The following is a 16,735-nucleotide window of genomic DNA, read 5'->3' as shown; positions in this document are numbered from 1 at the left end:
TGCGAAACTGAGGATGACCAATTTATGTAAGATTTTTGTTGGCAGTACCACCATGTGATTCAGTTCATCATTCATTTTTGCTGTGGTCAACCAGCTTTAATGGACACAAGAGGCGGCCACATTCCACCCACAAGTCAAGTCACAGTAAGTTCGCTTTAGCCCTCGTCCACATCCTGGTCACACAGGTCAGCCCTGATTGGACCCGACAGCAGCGGCGGCGGTTCCCTCCCTGATGGATTTATAATCGTCCAGTTTATGTTCCTGAAGGTCCCCTGAAGTTTACACTGGACCAAAGATGCAGTGTACACAACGCCACCCCAAGGGAACTGAGTAGGAGGCAGATGTGTTGACAGCCTGCCCAGGTGACTGGCCTTCAGTACAGACCAAGTATGGCAGTGATCGAGGCAATTGAGGTAGACCACTTACATGAAGCAATGGCAACAGACCGCCTTTTGGTTTGGATGAAACACAACAAAAATTAATTTCTCATTAAGTCATCGTGGAGTTATAAATAGAATGAAAAGGTAAATAAATACTTTTTGAAGAAATTATGAGGTGAAAACATTTCTTTATTTAGAGTTGTAGCACACACGCGGCTGTGTTTCCCTTGGCTAAAAGCTGCGCGTGACCTGACTGAAATGACAGCGGTGCAGGCTACAGTGGCTAATAGGTTTAGTTTTTAGCACATACGTCAACACCGTCATTAGAGGAGAACAGATCTGACTGGAGATCAGAGGGAGTGAGTGAGTGAGAGAGAGAGAGAGAGACTGTGCGTGTGCTTGTGTCTGTGTGTGTCTGTTTGCGTGCGTGTGAAAGGCGCAGCTTGGCTTGCTCTATCACTTTGTGAAAGAGCCAGCCCACCCCCCAATGTCCAACATATCATATTCTATTCCCATAGATCCAGTTTCTTACAGGCAGTTTCTCTTTTGTGATAGCCAATCACAAGTATACACAGCGTTCTTATGATTTGATAAGGACTGGCATGATCAACACAATTAGTTTTGTTTTGCATGGACCATGACAATTCTAAATATTCTGAAATTCAATTTGCTCATTTTTATTTCCTTTTCTCTTTTTTTTCCTCAAGTGTCCATGTTTGTGGTTGAAGGCACTGACCATGTCTCAGTCTCAAACCTGGTCAGCAGAATAATTTCATCGTGAGAGAGGACACAAAAATGCTAAACTGATGATTACAGCATGACCATGGCAGAGAGAGGCGGGGAGTCAAATAACACAATGTTTGTCCAGCTCTAGGAGTAAGCAGCTCTGGTGAATGTGTGTGTGTGTGTGTGTGTGTGTGTAGCTCTGGTGAATGTGTTCGCTTCATGCTGATCAATGTGTTCTCTCATGACTGCATAACTTTCCCGTGAAGAGAGAGGCGACTCTCTTGACCACTCCTGCCACCGGGCCCCTACACTGCCATGACCCTCTGCCGGCCAGGGATGGTGGACACATGAGACCCTCTCTGGGTGGAGGAATGACAAAAAAAGACAAGGGATGAAGATGGCGGGTTTGAACCTAAATTTCTCTAGGGATAAATGATCTGTCTATCTGTCTGTCTGAACACAGTGGTATGAATAGATATGGCCATGTGGTCGTCTGTTGTTGAAGTGAAAAGTAAGATATACTAAGTGTATATAAAGACAAGGGATGTGTTATTTGAACCTAGATTTCTCTCAGGATAATTGATCTGTCTGTCTAAGACTGAAGCAATATGATCATCTTTTGAGGAAGTAAAAAGTAGGATATAAGAATATATATGTATTTTTCTGGTTGGTCTATATCTCTTTCCTTCTCTCATTTCCTCTCTATCCCCCTCTCTTTGCCTCTCATGCTCCTGCTGAAATAACAGCACTGTTCCCACACTAGCTCTAAGTCCCCAGTTTGCACTAGTGGAACCCAGGGAGATCCTTTGCTTGCTCTGTTCGCCATGCAACGGGACAGACGCCCAATGAGGTGGAACACTGTCCTCCTTAGACAGGAAATAGCCTGTTAACCCTCACAGGGCTAATTAGCCACATTTCCCTTTCACAGGAAGGGCATTTTGATTGTTTTCACTCCCTGTCCCTGTCTTCCGCCCAAAACCCTATTACTCTTCCATTCCTCTTTTAATCATTCTCTCTATCTCTCTATTTCTCCCTCCCTGGTACTTCCTTTCACTCGCTCCGACCGACCCCCTCTTCCATCTTTCTATGTCTTGTTTTTTCTTCTTTTCATCACTCCTTGCATACCTGGCTTCAGCCATGTGGTGGTCACTCTCTTATCTCAAATGGGATCTCCTCCACTATACCAACAAACGTGTTAGCAAAAGCCACCATGTTCTCTCTCTCTCGCTCTCTCTCTCTCTCTTTCTCTTTGAGTGTGTGTGTGTGTGTGTGCTTTCTCATCAGCGTATTTACTCAGCCAGTGAATTGCCCTTAAAAGGGGGGACGGGGCAGCCAATTAACCCACTCTTTGAGAGAAGTGCACGTCAATTCATCGGGAGCGGTTGCCGCTGAGAGCGCACTGCTTGCTCGCCCCCCCATACAGTGCAGTGCGGCAGCCTGCGGCTTCTATCGGAAATGTTTGCAGGGCCTCCCCCAACCAACACACACACACACACACACACACACACACACACACACACACTCCAGCCTCTCCTCCCTGCTCTCCCAGGCAGCAGAAGGAGGCATGAGAACTGTCAAACAAACCGCTCTCTTACTCTCCACTAGCCTCTGAAGCCAGACAGACCTCTGGTCCAGCTCTCCTCTCTCTGCATTAATATCTCACGTACAGGGCCTGTGCTTTATGCCCTCTCTATGCCTCTTCGCTCTCTTGACCATATCAAATGTATATCACTGTTTAGCCAACGCTGGCAGTGTTTTGCGAGTTTTACAAATGAGCCATTCATTTAGCTGTCAAGGGGTCAGTCATCTCTATGTAACCATATAACATCCATATTCTTGGCTTCAAATGTTTTTCCTTTTTTTTTGGTCATATTCATGATAAGAGGTTTGATGTGTGTGTGTGTGTGTGTGTGTGTGTGTGTGTATGTGTGTGTGTGTTTATGTGTGTCAATGAGTGCAGGTGTGTGTGTGTGTTTATGTGTGTCAGTGAGTGCAGGTGTATGTGTGTGTATATATATATATATATATACTGTAGGTATCCTTGCGAGTACTCCTGCATGATTGTGTGGTGTCCCCTCAATATTCTTGTCATCAGATCAGTGGTCTACAACTTGTGAACTATACTGTCAAATGACAGACATTGCGAGCCCAAGTAAAATATTGATGCTGGCAAAGTGCTTGTATGCTTAGCGGCTGATGATGTAGCGGTTTTTCCATGACACTTGTGACGATTGCTTCCAAATGGTCCTGTCAGTATTTATAAATCTGACCCAGACATTCCATTTTCTTTCAAAGTAAACCCAATCCAGTGCCGCGCATAGCCCTAGACTCATAGACACACATTTGAAGGCTCCGACTTGAAGGGGAACAGGCAACGCAAGAAGATGATGTATGTTTTCATGCTGAGGCATTTTCCCCCCTCTTTCCCATGGAATGTATGAGTCTATGAGGGGGATCGGATTTATAACGTTTGCTTAACACTGCAAATTGAAAAGCAAAATGTTTTTGCAGTGAACTGAATCTTGACCCTCCAGTGGACACTCTGGAGTTGTGTTTTGTGTCAGTGCATGTCAAACAAGCGACCTACTGAGCTCTTGAACACTACAATTAATGCAGCACATCACCCAGCATCATAGTGTCAAACAGACCTCTTGAAGAGTACATGACGTAGATAGATATCTCTCAAAATGTAAGATTGTTTCAAACAGGTTGTAAACGTTTGGCTGTCAGTCTATTGCAGCATCTACTGAATTACCTCTCTGCTTTCGAGAGACTGTTAAGATGCGACGCTGAGGAAATAAAGTGCAATGATGCAATGTTTTATGGCAGCGGATTGTCAACAGATTCCTTTACCTGCCAAGCTATTGGAGGGTAACCACTGTATCCCAAAAAAGTTAAATATTTGACAGAAAGTGCTTAACTCCACCAAGCATATCCACAACAAGCTTTTTATTCTGAACTAATGAGCCGGTTGTTCCTGCCCCGTGTCAAAGCAATCACAGTCAGTCTGCTGACGTCAATTAGTGTTTTAATGGGCTACACAACAAGGGTGAAAACTGAGGGGGGGGGGTATTTAGGGTTCAGCATTACTTCAGGTGTTACAGTGAAAACAGCACATCACACCTTCAGCAAAATGCCATGTGTTCATCTCAGTCTGAGAACCCTACATGCAGTAGTGGCATCAACCAGGTCTCCATTATATATATATTGATTTTCATTAAATATATTTTTTTTTTTTCCTCGTGTACATATCTCATTCAGGGGTTCAGGCTCTGTAAAATGCTTTGTGATGCTAAATAAATAAATGAATTGAATTTACTTACATTAACAGTCACAGATATGTTTTGAAACTGTATGTTATGTTCACCAGTGCCATGGCCTCTATGGGGCTGGTATTTGGGTCGCATCTCTGCTTCCCTGTGTCTTGCCTCCCACTCTCTCAGGGACTCACCCCGAGCTGCTCATCTCTCTGGGAGCTGATATTTCAGAAATGCATTTCCCTTCACACAGCTCTGACAACAAAAAAAACAAACACTTTAACGCGGGGGAATCTGCAGAAAGATGAGTGGAGGGGTTGGGTTGGGTTGGAGCAGACTACTAATAACTAACTCCAAATTTTGCTGGAATTCAGTAGCTCAGCACTGTAATTCAACAATCAATCTTCCCCATGAAAACAATGTGATACGAGTACAGACGGTTGGCTCGCCAACGCCTCTTTTTTTCCGAAGCGCTGTAGTAATGCTAATATACAGTGATGGTTGCAGAGTTTATTTTAAAAAGTGCTGGAGGCGGTTTGAGCTATGTTTTGTCATTCCTGCAGGCCTGCTATTGAGGAAGGGGGGGGGCATTGGTCCCTATGAGATCCCATAAACAAGGTGCTTTGTGGTGATGAAGTGTTTTCGGATGTGGTGCGGGCAGGAATGTGCGCTCGTCTCTGAGAAACTGGACGGCGTCCAGAGAGTTTGCCACAGGTTCTTGGGGGATGCCAGCCACAGTGACAGGGCACCATAAATTGGAGCAAATCCATTTTGTGTAAACTTTCTTTTTTTGAGTCAACAAGGCTACACGGAAAGAAAAAAAAAATCTCCTGTGAACATCTCCTCATGGATGTCCACACGGTGTGGTGTGAACTGGGCGTTTCCCCCATCAATTAGGTGTCCTTCACAAGCCAAGGGCCTCATGACCTTGGGAAGTTTTTTTTTTGTAAAAGCAGTGTCCAGAGGCCTCTTAAGGGGATGATTAGACTTGTGTAGCTATAAAGCCATCAGGTCTCCGGGGAAACAAGTATGATGCAGAGCCACATGAATGAGAGGGGGAGAGTGCTGAGGCCTTCAAGTCTCGGACACAAGAATGACACCGCTGTCCAATCTGGGCCCATATTTTATTACCTGAGTTTTATTGCTCTCAAGGCCTGAGATATCTTTCTGGAAAAGTACGCCATAAAGAGTCTCGGTCTGTAAACCTCAGCATTAGAAATAAAAACATCATAGAAAAGCCCATCATAAATGTTATCGTCTGTGAAGGTGAAGATGTTCATCAAGGTCCTACGATGGACAATCTCTCGTGGTTTAGTGCTGTGACCCTCTCTTCATTCCGACAAGTCCATGCTTGTAGATATTTGGCAACCTCGCCATTCACTCAGAACCAAAGTGCCAGTTCAGTGGATGCAATGCGTCTTTTCTACTGAACTGTGAATAGGAACATAAATGCCTGCTCTTTGAAGACACTCTGATTTTAGATCAATATCTTTGCTCCTTCACTTTGCCCCCCCCCCTTCGCTAAATGGTGTGGAACCTGGCAAAACCTGTCGGAGATACAAATGTGTTTCACATTGATAAGATACCAGGGAAGGTAGGCACAGTGACACATGACCTTTAGGCAATCAGGCTGCCTAAATAACAAAGATAAGACGAGGGGAACAATCACAAGCACATTTGGCAGGAGTTGCCAGCACACAGCAATGTGAAACATGTGAATTGGGAGATGGCTTGGCAGGTTGTCGAAATGACATCTGCATAGGTTCACATGCCAAGACGAATTATGCTTTTAATGTAATCCAGACAATGATTTAGAGTTAATTAGATATGTATGAAATAGAGATAAAACAATGAGTCCCAAGCCAGAGCCTCACACTACAGGCCAGGATTTCAGAATGCTTTTAAACATTCCAATTCCTGAACATTCCGATTGCTACAGTATGTTTTTCATTTGCAGTTGTAAATTACAAATTGTTTCAGAGTATCCTGTTTTTCTGTAAATGGTGTATGGGCTTTGGTTGATTTAATGTACACCGTTATAAAATGACTCGGTTTTAAATCACAGATATTGTTACAGTAAATACCGCTTGGTATGCCTAGGATTTGGGTTTGGATTGACACTTAATCTGCTGCAACACTCTTAGGTAGATTGCATTGTAGCTCTTAAATAATGATACCTGTGGTTATGTAAGCATTAGCCAAATACAGCACCATTGCATTGCAAAGGAAGGACATTGTAAGTTTTCATTGAGAACTGAGTTATAGTGACTGGGATTGAAAAGGGGCAAGTGAGTCTGTCAGGATCTGCTGTTTGGGTGCACAGGGCCGTTTCAGTATGGTCTTGACTCGGCTAACATTTTGAATCCTGACATATCCCTTTGTTTTAATAGGAAACAGAACCGTCTGAATACAAAGTAATGGATCACTGCACTCACCGCTGTCCCATGTTGCTCTTCCAAGTAAAACCAGCGTTCCTTCAGCCATTTACTCAGACTAGACTGTCACATGTTTGGAGCCTTATAAAAAAGGTCCTTTTTTCAAGTCCTAATCAGTTTTGAAAAGTACAAGTACTTTGAGTGTATTCCATTGTAAGAGGTTACACACCATCTGTGGTAAGACCTCAGATTGCAAAGCTTCTTAGAATCAATAGTTGACTTTCAGTTGTTGTTCATTTGCTGGCTATTACTTAATGTCCTACATAACGACTTGATTGTAAGTTAAATATTCAGAATTACTTACGAGGTGGAATTAAATGCACTGAATAAGTGGTGGCTGTGTAAGGCTGGAGAGGCTATACAAAAGTTTTAAGATTGAATCTCTACATACATCACACCTGGGATAATCTGGATAATCATTTAACAGCCAGCTGAAGGTCAGGGCACCTTTCCTTTGAAGAGTTGAGTGGGCCCAAAAATCTGCCCCGCCACACTGCCGATTATACTTCAGTGTAGTAGGAAATTAAATCTGAAATACTATACCTCACTGTGTGTGTGTGTGTGTGTGAGAGAGAGAGAGAGAGAAAGAGAGTGAATGTTTGTGTTGGTTTGTATGCATGGTGTTTGTATGCCTGTGTGAAATATTTGTATAAAAATACGTAGAATCATCTGATAGTGTCACTTGGCCTCTCCCACCATGATTTTTGTCAGATAAAGGGGCTTGTCTGTCACTGGCCCAGTTGACATCTGCTGAAAGAGGAGAAAGTCCTGGCGAGTCTCAGAGTGTTTAAATCAATGCAGTCTCCATGCCAGCAATAAAAAGACTGCAGCTCTGTGTGCTCTTAATTCAATGACAGACCGAGCAAATGCTGTTTACTGCGGCAAGGAACCGGAGCGGGCTCAGTTACAAACTCTGGAATCTCAACTTCTCTTTTTTACATTCTGCCCTCTTTCACAAGATAATGTTGTTTGTTATAATTGCATCAGGACAGGGGAGACCAAAAAGCTTTGGTAGCCCAGTAATATATTTTGTGGATTTTTGCATTCACAGCATGACAAATGGGCAGGGAGACCTTTTTTTGAAAAACATTTTTAGTGATAAATGCCCTATCACTTTAATATTCTGTTTTGTTCATAAGCCACAAGTTAGTCCCAGTAAATTAAAATCTGCACTGTTTCCCTCACCCTGTCTGTGCTGAAATGTCTCCGTAAGCAGACAGGCGTTCTGAGTAATCCCGTTTCAGGACGTATTTTAAAGCTTGGTATTTGCTGTAGTCGCCACAAGTTGCAGTCTGTCTGCTCCAGCACACTTCAGAATGGAAAGGGCAACGTGTGAATGTGGCAAAGGTCTAGTAAAGACACGCTGTTCCTGAGAACAACACAGGACTGGTTTCACATCTCAATAAAATCTTTTTTCAGCCTGTTGCGGGTTGGTCTCCCCTCAGTCCTCTACAGTGCGCCTTGTTTTGGGGGAAGGCAAGGTTGGGTTGTTTGCACCAGTCAGATTTTTTTTTTGTCTCTCTTCATTGTCTTATGAGGACTTCTGAGGTCATCCTGCATGGAAAAAAATGTGGAGACCAGTCTCTCTCTCTCTCTCTCTTTCTTTCTCTCTCTCTCTCCCTCTTTCACTCTCTCTCTCTTTCTTTCTCTCCCTCTCTCTCTCTCTCTCTCTCTGAAGCCTTGCAGTAAACCTGGAGAATTCTCATACTCAGATGGAGTACAAGGTTACCACTGTGGGCTGTAGACAGTCTCAGAGGTGGACAAATATTCAGTAGCACTAATCCTCTCGATGGAACTCATGGCTCATGGCTTTCTGTAAAAAACAGAGTCTGTACAGGAACCCCTCTCCCCTCCCACCTCTTCACACACACACACACACACACACACACACACACATGCACGCATGCACACACACACACGTATTGTCTGGGAATGAACCCCTCTCCCACCTCTACAAACTCACACACACACTTCAAAAAAACCATATTAATTCTGGCTCAATTAATCCCAAATCCATTCTTATTGGACACCAATCATTCCGCCCGAGCGATCTAAAGGCCATTGTCACCCGGGCCACTTGAAGGATTCTTTTGTGTAACAGAAGAATGGGCGGCTGACCCCTTGAAGGCGGAGAGAGCGAGGCCAACGAGACTTGTGTGCGTTTGCCGCTCGGCTTTGTGCTGCGTCGGGCCGCGCTGCGTCAACGTATCGAGTTTCGGGGGGATCCTTGTGGCCCTGAGTGGCGTTGAGTGAACGGGTGAGAGAGAGGGACCCTAAACCCTAGAGCTTTGATGAGTGAAATGAGACGTCCAGGACCTCTGCCCACACAATGGTGCGCTCAGAGAGCCACTGAGTAATGTGCTCCGTATGAGTGGCCGGCATGTGCTGCTATGTGTGTGCAGCTTGTTTGTGTGTGTCTGTGTGTGTGTGTGTGTGTGTCCGTCTGTGTGTGTGTGTGTGTGTGTGTGTGTGTGTGTGTGTGTGTGTGTGCTGGTCTAAGAAAATCCTATAGTCTTTTATATACAAATCTATCTATCTATCAGTAGTGTTTCTAAAGTAGTGATGCTAAAACATTATATTGTTTTCAATAGACTTGATAGCTGACTTCAGTCAAAGGACAGTCAGATACAAGATAGATAGATACTGGTCAAGGATAAGTTTGTGTGGACAGCGCTGGACCCATTCCTCAGTAGCTCTCTCTAAAGTGCTGCTTGTCTGAAGTGACCTCACGAGGCATCTCATCGCAGAGCCTCCGAGTCTGACTCGGGCCTGATAGGATAATAAATGAGAAGGTTTTTTTTTCTTCTTCTAGCCACTGTGGTCGGGATTCTTCTGGGGCAGTCTTGCTCAACATGAAGCGACCCACTCCCGCGCTGAGGGGCCCCCTGCTGCTGCTGCTGTTTGTGAGGGCCGCCTGAGTGGCTGTTGGGGCCCATGTAGATTCCCCAGACCCCCACTGGCTCCACAGAAGGTGAATTTTCGGGGGTCTGACATTGTGGTCCAGCACATGGTGTGTGGGTGTGTGTGAGAGAGAAAGAGAGAGAGACGGGGAGAGAGTGAGGGTGTGTGTGTGTGTGTGTGTGTACATGTATGTGTGTGTGTGTGTGTGTGAGAGAGAAAGAAAGAGAGACGGAGAGAGAATGAGTGTGAGTGTGTGTGTATGTGTGTGTGTGTGTGTGTGTGTGTGTGTGTGAGAGAGAGAGAGAGAGAAACGGGTAGAGTGACTGTGTGTGTGTGTGGACTATTTGTGTGTTTGTGTAAAAAAGATAGAGAGAGTGGGGCACCACTGTAACAGGCCCTGCGTGGGAGCATGGGGGGCCCCTTCCCAGCATGCCCTTGGGCGCCCTTGTAGTATGTTCAGTCTGAAGGGAAACAAATGTTCCTCACACACACATGACAAATTACATCTGCCAATGCAGACAGTCCGACAAATAGCCATGTGTTTCACTTTGCCTTTTCTCCCTCTCTCTCTCTCTCTCTCTCTCTCTCTCTCTCTCTCTCTCTCTCTCTCTCTCTCTCTCTCTCTAACTCTCTCCATCCACCCACCCACCCCTCTCATCCTTCCATTTCTTCAGATGACTCAACTCCTTATTTCTGGAGTGATTTCATGAAAGGAATGGCGCTCTTCTCCTCTGTGAGAGACGTCTCCTTAAAAGCAGTGGAGACGTCCATCTCAAGCAATAATCAGAGTTCAGCAAACCTGTTTAATCAAATCTCGCCACTTTGCGCCCTTGGGAAAGCTGCAGTATTTGCCTTGTAATTATGCTATCAAACTTGTGAAGGGAACAGATTGGACTGACAACCTCGTATCCAGCTGTGCCATTGCGTGCCACAGGCAGGTAATTCTCCTGCCATTTAGCTCATCTAATCTGCCATTTAACTCATCTAATGGGCTGTATAGGTCACTGTTAATAGAGTACATTTCAAGTGAGGTTTGAATTCCTCTAGCGCCAAAAAACTCAATAGAGATGGAAAGGGAAAAGAAATTAGTGCACAGTATATTCGCTGCAAGGTGAGATGTTTATACATGTATACATGTTATACACGCTCTGTGTGTGCAGCATCATTTCATTCACTACACGGTGCACTATGGCCAATATACAGTCATGCACTATAACTTGCACCATGTATAGAAGAACAGATGGAAAACCTGGCTTCAGAAAGTAAAAGTCGAACCACGTATTGGTTCTACCTGTGCACCTTAAACAAAGTGATTTCACAAACCAGCTCATTTACCCGGCTGAAGACTTGAGCTGATAAGAATCGGCTGTTTTTTTTTTTTACTAAATGGTTGAGACAAATATGTGGTGGGACTTTTACTTTCTGCAGCCGGGTTTCCCATCTCTGGTAGTGAATGAGTGGATGTTTTGAACACAGCGTGTGAGTGCTTCTCACGCCTCCTCCCCCTGATGGCCTACTGAAATGAACCTGCATGGAGAGAGTAATGAGTGCGGGGCCAGGCCGTGAGTGTATACAACCCTCCAAAGGATGACGGGTTGAAAGGTTTACAAGGTGCTGATGACTCGGAGGAAGCCTCCTCCACACCCTAAGGGCCTCTCAAAGTCAACTCTTTCAGCCCAGGACGAGCCTTAGGGATGGGCACCATCACGTGGCGACCCTGGCTGGCTCGCCAAGCTCCACCACCTCCACCACACTCAAGGGCCTCTCAAAGTCCACACTCAAAGTGCCCACACGGCAGCCCCAATTGAGGTGGATCACCGATGTCGTTGTTGTCGTTGGGGGAATACTGTGGGCGGGTTCCCCCTTGTCGAAAGTGGCTTTTGTAGGTGGACGACTGTTTACACAGCTGATCACAGTTCGATCCCAGAGTGAAATATATGGCCTTGTTTGTTATCTGAGACAGTCTTGGTGCTCTGCTTGACGTTCCTATTTATTTTATGAGGGAAATATGTCAATGTGGAGCCAGAATAACTTTTTTCTTTTTCTTTTTTTGGTCGTTTTTTTTTTGGTCCCTTAGTGCTCAATCATGAGAGAAGTGAATTTGTTCCATGGTGTTGAAGCCGACGATTGCACTGGAAGGAATGAGGCGGATGAGGTGGTCTGCCATTACCAATAAAGGCAGTTCTGGAGAACGGCCTTCACTTGTTAAAAAATATATTTTTTAATCAGGTCTCATCTGCCTTTGCCAGGAGTATCCATTGGCCAATAAAAAAATGTAGATCACTTTTTTTGCTTTTTATCCAATTTGAACATACTTCAAAGTCCGTCAAATTCATCATAAAAAAGGAAGCATAGAAGCTATTCAGATGAAGGTCTTTTTAGTATGTGCTGTAAGGCTCTTTAGTTATAATCAGTGGATTTGAAATAATTTCCATTTCTCTGACGATCACATTAAATACTGACTTTTATCACCATAGATGAATATGAAAAGGGATTATTTTCACCCTGATCTTTCTTTTTATTCTTCAATCAATTTTTGTGTTACGATTATTCAAAAAGCTAGATTGTTTGATTTGATGGTATAAGAACAAATTCCTTCTCTCTGTGTAAACAATTAATGTTATGAAAACGTAGGGTTATTAATGTCAAGCGAACTCGACTGAAAGACAACTCAATCTGAAGACAAGTCTGTGAAACTGTGAATAGGAGAACTGTCGGCAATGAATGCTAACAAAGCAAGTGAGCAACTTCAGCTTTTCTCTTTCTATCAATCAAGTCCTTTTGAACCCCACCTTCAGAGTACACACTTCAAGCACCATTAATGCTTCAAACATTTCCACCTTGTAGCTGTCTTTGGTGCTCACCCACATGTGATGTAGTCCACAGATCACCATGGTTACATGCTAATTGATGCCTGGCTGCACAAATATGGAGACCATGAGTGGAAACCATCCACTCCATCTCCAAAACCATCCAAAACTCAATCTTTTATCTTTGTCATTGTGCCTTCACACCTACAGTATATAAAAGATGTAGTTTCAGTTAAGCACAGGGAAGACAGGGAACTCTGAAGCTTAATCTGGGCATTGTGTTTGACCCCTTTTCATGAGTGCAGTCTTCAGTGGTTCTGTACACAAATAGCAGTTTCTCTTTTCAATCTTAATGGATGCTTGTGAGTCAAACCACGCCTGTTATATAAAGTGTGTTCTCCAGGGCATAAGTGTTGAGGGATGGATGTGTGTGTGTGTGTGTATGTTTTCCAGTTACCTGTCCACCCACACATCTTGTCAGAGAGAGACACTTGAACCAAAACAGCCTCTTTAAATGCATGCACTCTCCATCTCAAACACACACATTCACGCACATATTGAAAGACTCACTCTTTCTCTCTTGCCTGCCTGCTCTTAGTTATTTGCTGGTTGCCATCATGCAAAACAAACTTTCATTTTCCTGGCATTTTCATTGGGAATTTCGTGCTAATGGCAATTGCTCCGCAACAGACCAAATATACCACAGAATGATCTCTTGCCCGACATGCCCAAACCAGATCTGGCACTCTTGGTGTATATTAAACACATGGTGAGACATAAAAGGTGTGGAAACATCGAGCAAGGCTCAGGGAGGACCCCCTTTACATGCCCTATGATAGACATCTCTTCCATGCTCATTCACAGTGGTGAGAAAGAATGTTTACATCATATTGGGCTGATGTGAGAATGTGACTACGTGTGTGAAGTGGCCCAACGCCTGACCTGTCCACGCTGTTGTTGTTCCTCGTTTTCTGGCTAGACGACACAAGACGAGACGAGGCCCTCCAGTCCCCACACACACACACACCTCACCCCACTGCCCCTGATTAGCGGGGGAAGTCCCGCGTCTGTGAGCCGCGGTGTTGAGTAATCTGGCCTGGGAGTAGGTGGAGTGGGCGAGAGCTCCATGAATGCTCCCCTCTCTTCCATGGAGCTTACTGCACCACTGGACGGCTACCACGAAGACTTGGGCAGGGCCTTGCAGAGACGCAGAGCGGTGTTCTGGAACACAGGCGACGTTTGGAATTCTCCCCTTCTCACTGGAGTCTCCTCCAACCAGTCATTGGGTGAAGGGGGAGCAAAGAGGGAAAGCCATATAGTCACTGGGCCGGAACATAACGCACAGCACAAATGGGAAAAAAAGAAAAACAAACAGCCAATTAAATTTGGGTTAATTAAAATCTTAACGCCAAATGCTCAAGTTAAGAAGGTCTACTTTTGTTATGTCAACAGCCAACATGGTTCTCGAAAAAACAAAGCTTTTGGTGGTAAGACTGCTTGTGGCTTTTCAAAGTCTTTAAAACCCAGGCAGAAAAGAAACATTTCTACATAATGTATCTTTAACTGTCACCACAAAAATGCATATCAATCACAATAGGATGTTTATGAAGCAGATGAGCAAAATTGTTTGGAGACATGCGAATATTTCAATCTTTATCAATCATCTGATGCGCTCATTCCAGCCCCTGTGTTATTACACATTATACAGTCTTTATAAATGCTGCATTAATGAATACAGACAACCACTTCAGACAATTGATGGTCATGAATTATGAATCCCTCTCGCCAGATTCTCCTGGGAGTAGAGGCTAAGGGCAATGCAATCCCATCTGAATTAATAGAGGGGCTACGCTTGGACTAGTAGTAAATCATTAATTACACTCAGTAATGAAGACAAAGGGAGGTTGTAAGGCAGGAATTATGGTGTGCTGGGGAAACAAAAGAGGATGTGGTCAGTGGGAGTTAGGCTAACGGGCAGAATCCACTCATATCTGTGGCCGGCTGACTGACCTAATCCAGTGCCAATCACCGGGCCGGGACGCAGTTAAAAACAGTGCGGGGAGACAGTCGCCGCGATGCGCTACACCGCCCCCCTTTCTCCCTCAATCCACTCAAACCCTGCAGGCTGCACCATGCAACCTTCCTTAAACAAGGACTGATGGAATGCAACTGAACGGACCAGTTCAGTACGTGGGAAAAAACACAACCAGAGCTCGACAGATTCATACCAAAGAATTAGGCTGGTAATTGGTACATGTGGTATGCTAACATCGCTAAGCTTATCTTTCATACTGACACTGTGGCTAAAGACAACCTGCTACTCAACGCTCCATACAAAGCCAGCGCAGCCCTCGTTCCTCCTTACATGGGTAAAATGGCAGACATGCTGAGGTGGTTTTATCACACTATGATAACATGGCTCGAAGCTCAGGCTCTGTGTAAATAAATAGCATGTGAACGCAGGCATACGCTCAGGATTATGTGCCCCCAACACCCCCAATCCAAGAACAGAGACTTAGTGAATGTTGTCCTTGTCTATCTCACGATCAGCTAATCAGAAGAATTTAGCAGGGCTGGATGTTGAGTGTATATTTACGAAAGATTTGAATCGGGAGTGCTGTAGAATATGGGCTTAAGTTTTCAACGAGGTCCTGCAAACATAGCAAAATAGCCTAATCTACACAGGATGTAGATCCTCAAATCAGACGAAATGCCAGTAGAGAGGAGTGGAGGGAGCGTGTGCGATGAGTGAAACTTTTTTGTCATCGGCACGCTGCTTCTGTGTGTGTGATTTGCTGAATGATCTAAGCTTTGGATGTTGGCGACTGCGACTGGCATCCGAGGATCCCTACTGATCGAATGAGTCGTTTGGTTTGGCTTCGTTCTCTAGAGTCCCCCTTTTCCCACAGAGTGCACAAAATGGAAGCATTCATGCTGTGTTCCGAAGTCATTTGTCACAACGGGAGGCTCTGAATGTTTGACTTTTTGATTTATCATCCATAAATGCATCCGACCACATCCGACGCCTTCCCAAGGGCACAATTATTTTTGTAGGCATTCAAATCCCTCGCCTCACAGTGTACAATTCTCTTTTTTTCCAGCCTTTACTTGTGATCATTGATTTAGCCTGCCATTTTAGTCCAAGTGACTACACTTCTATTCTCTAATCCCATGGAGAGAAGGAATGTATTCTCCTCACAGGCAAATAGGTGAGTAGACAAGAATTTGCATGACTAAGGATTTGCAGACAGAACATCGTTGTCCTGAGGGTAGAACTGATCTACAGTTGGTGTATACGCTTAGCTCAGTACTATGGGGGCCCTTAACTCTCTCTCTCTCTTTCTCCCTCTCTCTCTCTCTCTCTCTCTCCCCCCCCCTCTCTCTCTAACGCCTGACCCCAATCAGGCATGTGAGGATTGGCTCCCGGCGTAACGTAATCAGACCGCCCCACACTGCACCAAAGTTGTGGCGGGGTCGAGGGGATTGGGGGGGGGGGCATTCACGTCCGGCACAGCTCCCCTGGTGCAGAGTGACAAATCATAACTGTTAGAAGAGGGTTGACCCCTGAGCGCCTCCCCTGTTAGGCCCACCGTGTCGGGTTCACCCAGCTGAGGGGTGCAGGGGGGCAGAGTCATGAGCAGCAGAAATGCACCTCACGGTTGCACGCTCCTCGCGTTTCGGCTGGTTCTCCTGCAGCGAACTTCTCCTGAGTTCTCCTGAGTTTTCCCCCTTAACTTCTCTCTCAGTATATTACTTTTATAGAATTAGAAGCCATTTTTAAGTGGCTCATCTGACAGATATGCAGGAATTTCTCCTTTGCATTTCACCCACCTGTAAGTGAACACACAAACAAACACACACACTCACACACACACACACACACTCCTGCAACTCACTGCTGCAAAACACCGCAATGTATACATGCAAAATACACACAGGGATCACATGGTATACCAGTGCTGACATTTTGTTGTTTTTACACTTGCAAACACTGGAATACTAGCAACACACAAACAGCTGGTCTCACACAGTTTTGTGACATGAAGCACTGCCCTAAAATAGCCCACCATCCGTCCATTGGCTCAGGCTGATTCTTTTGCGTCCTGCGGTTTTCCTTATGTCACAAATCATCACAGAGCCGACAGTGTCTCATAAAATGTTTTTCGTGTTACCCCGTTAGCGGGTGAATCGTGGCTTTTGTGACGGACGCAAGGGTTGTTGCTGTC

Source organism: Alosa pseudoharengus, unplaced genomic scaffold (assembly GCF_046254945.1).
Source record: "Alosa pseudoharengus isolate Yale_2024_CS ecotype anadromous, Long Island Sound unplaced genomic scaffold, YU_APseudo_1.1 YU_APseudo_1.1_scf_15, whole genome shotgun sequence".
Taxonomy (NCBI): Eukaryota; Metazoa; Chordata; class Actinopteri; order Clupeiformes; family Clupeidae; genus Alosa; species Alosa pseudoharengus.
The sequence above is the reverse complement of the archived record's forward strand: the minus strand, read 5'-3'. Positions refer to the sequence as shown.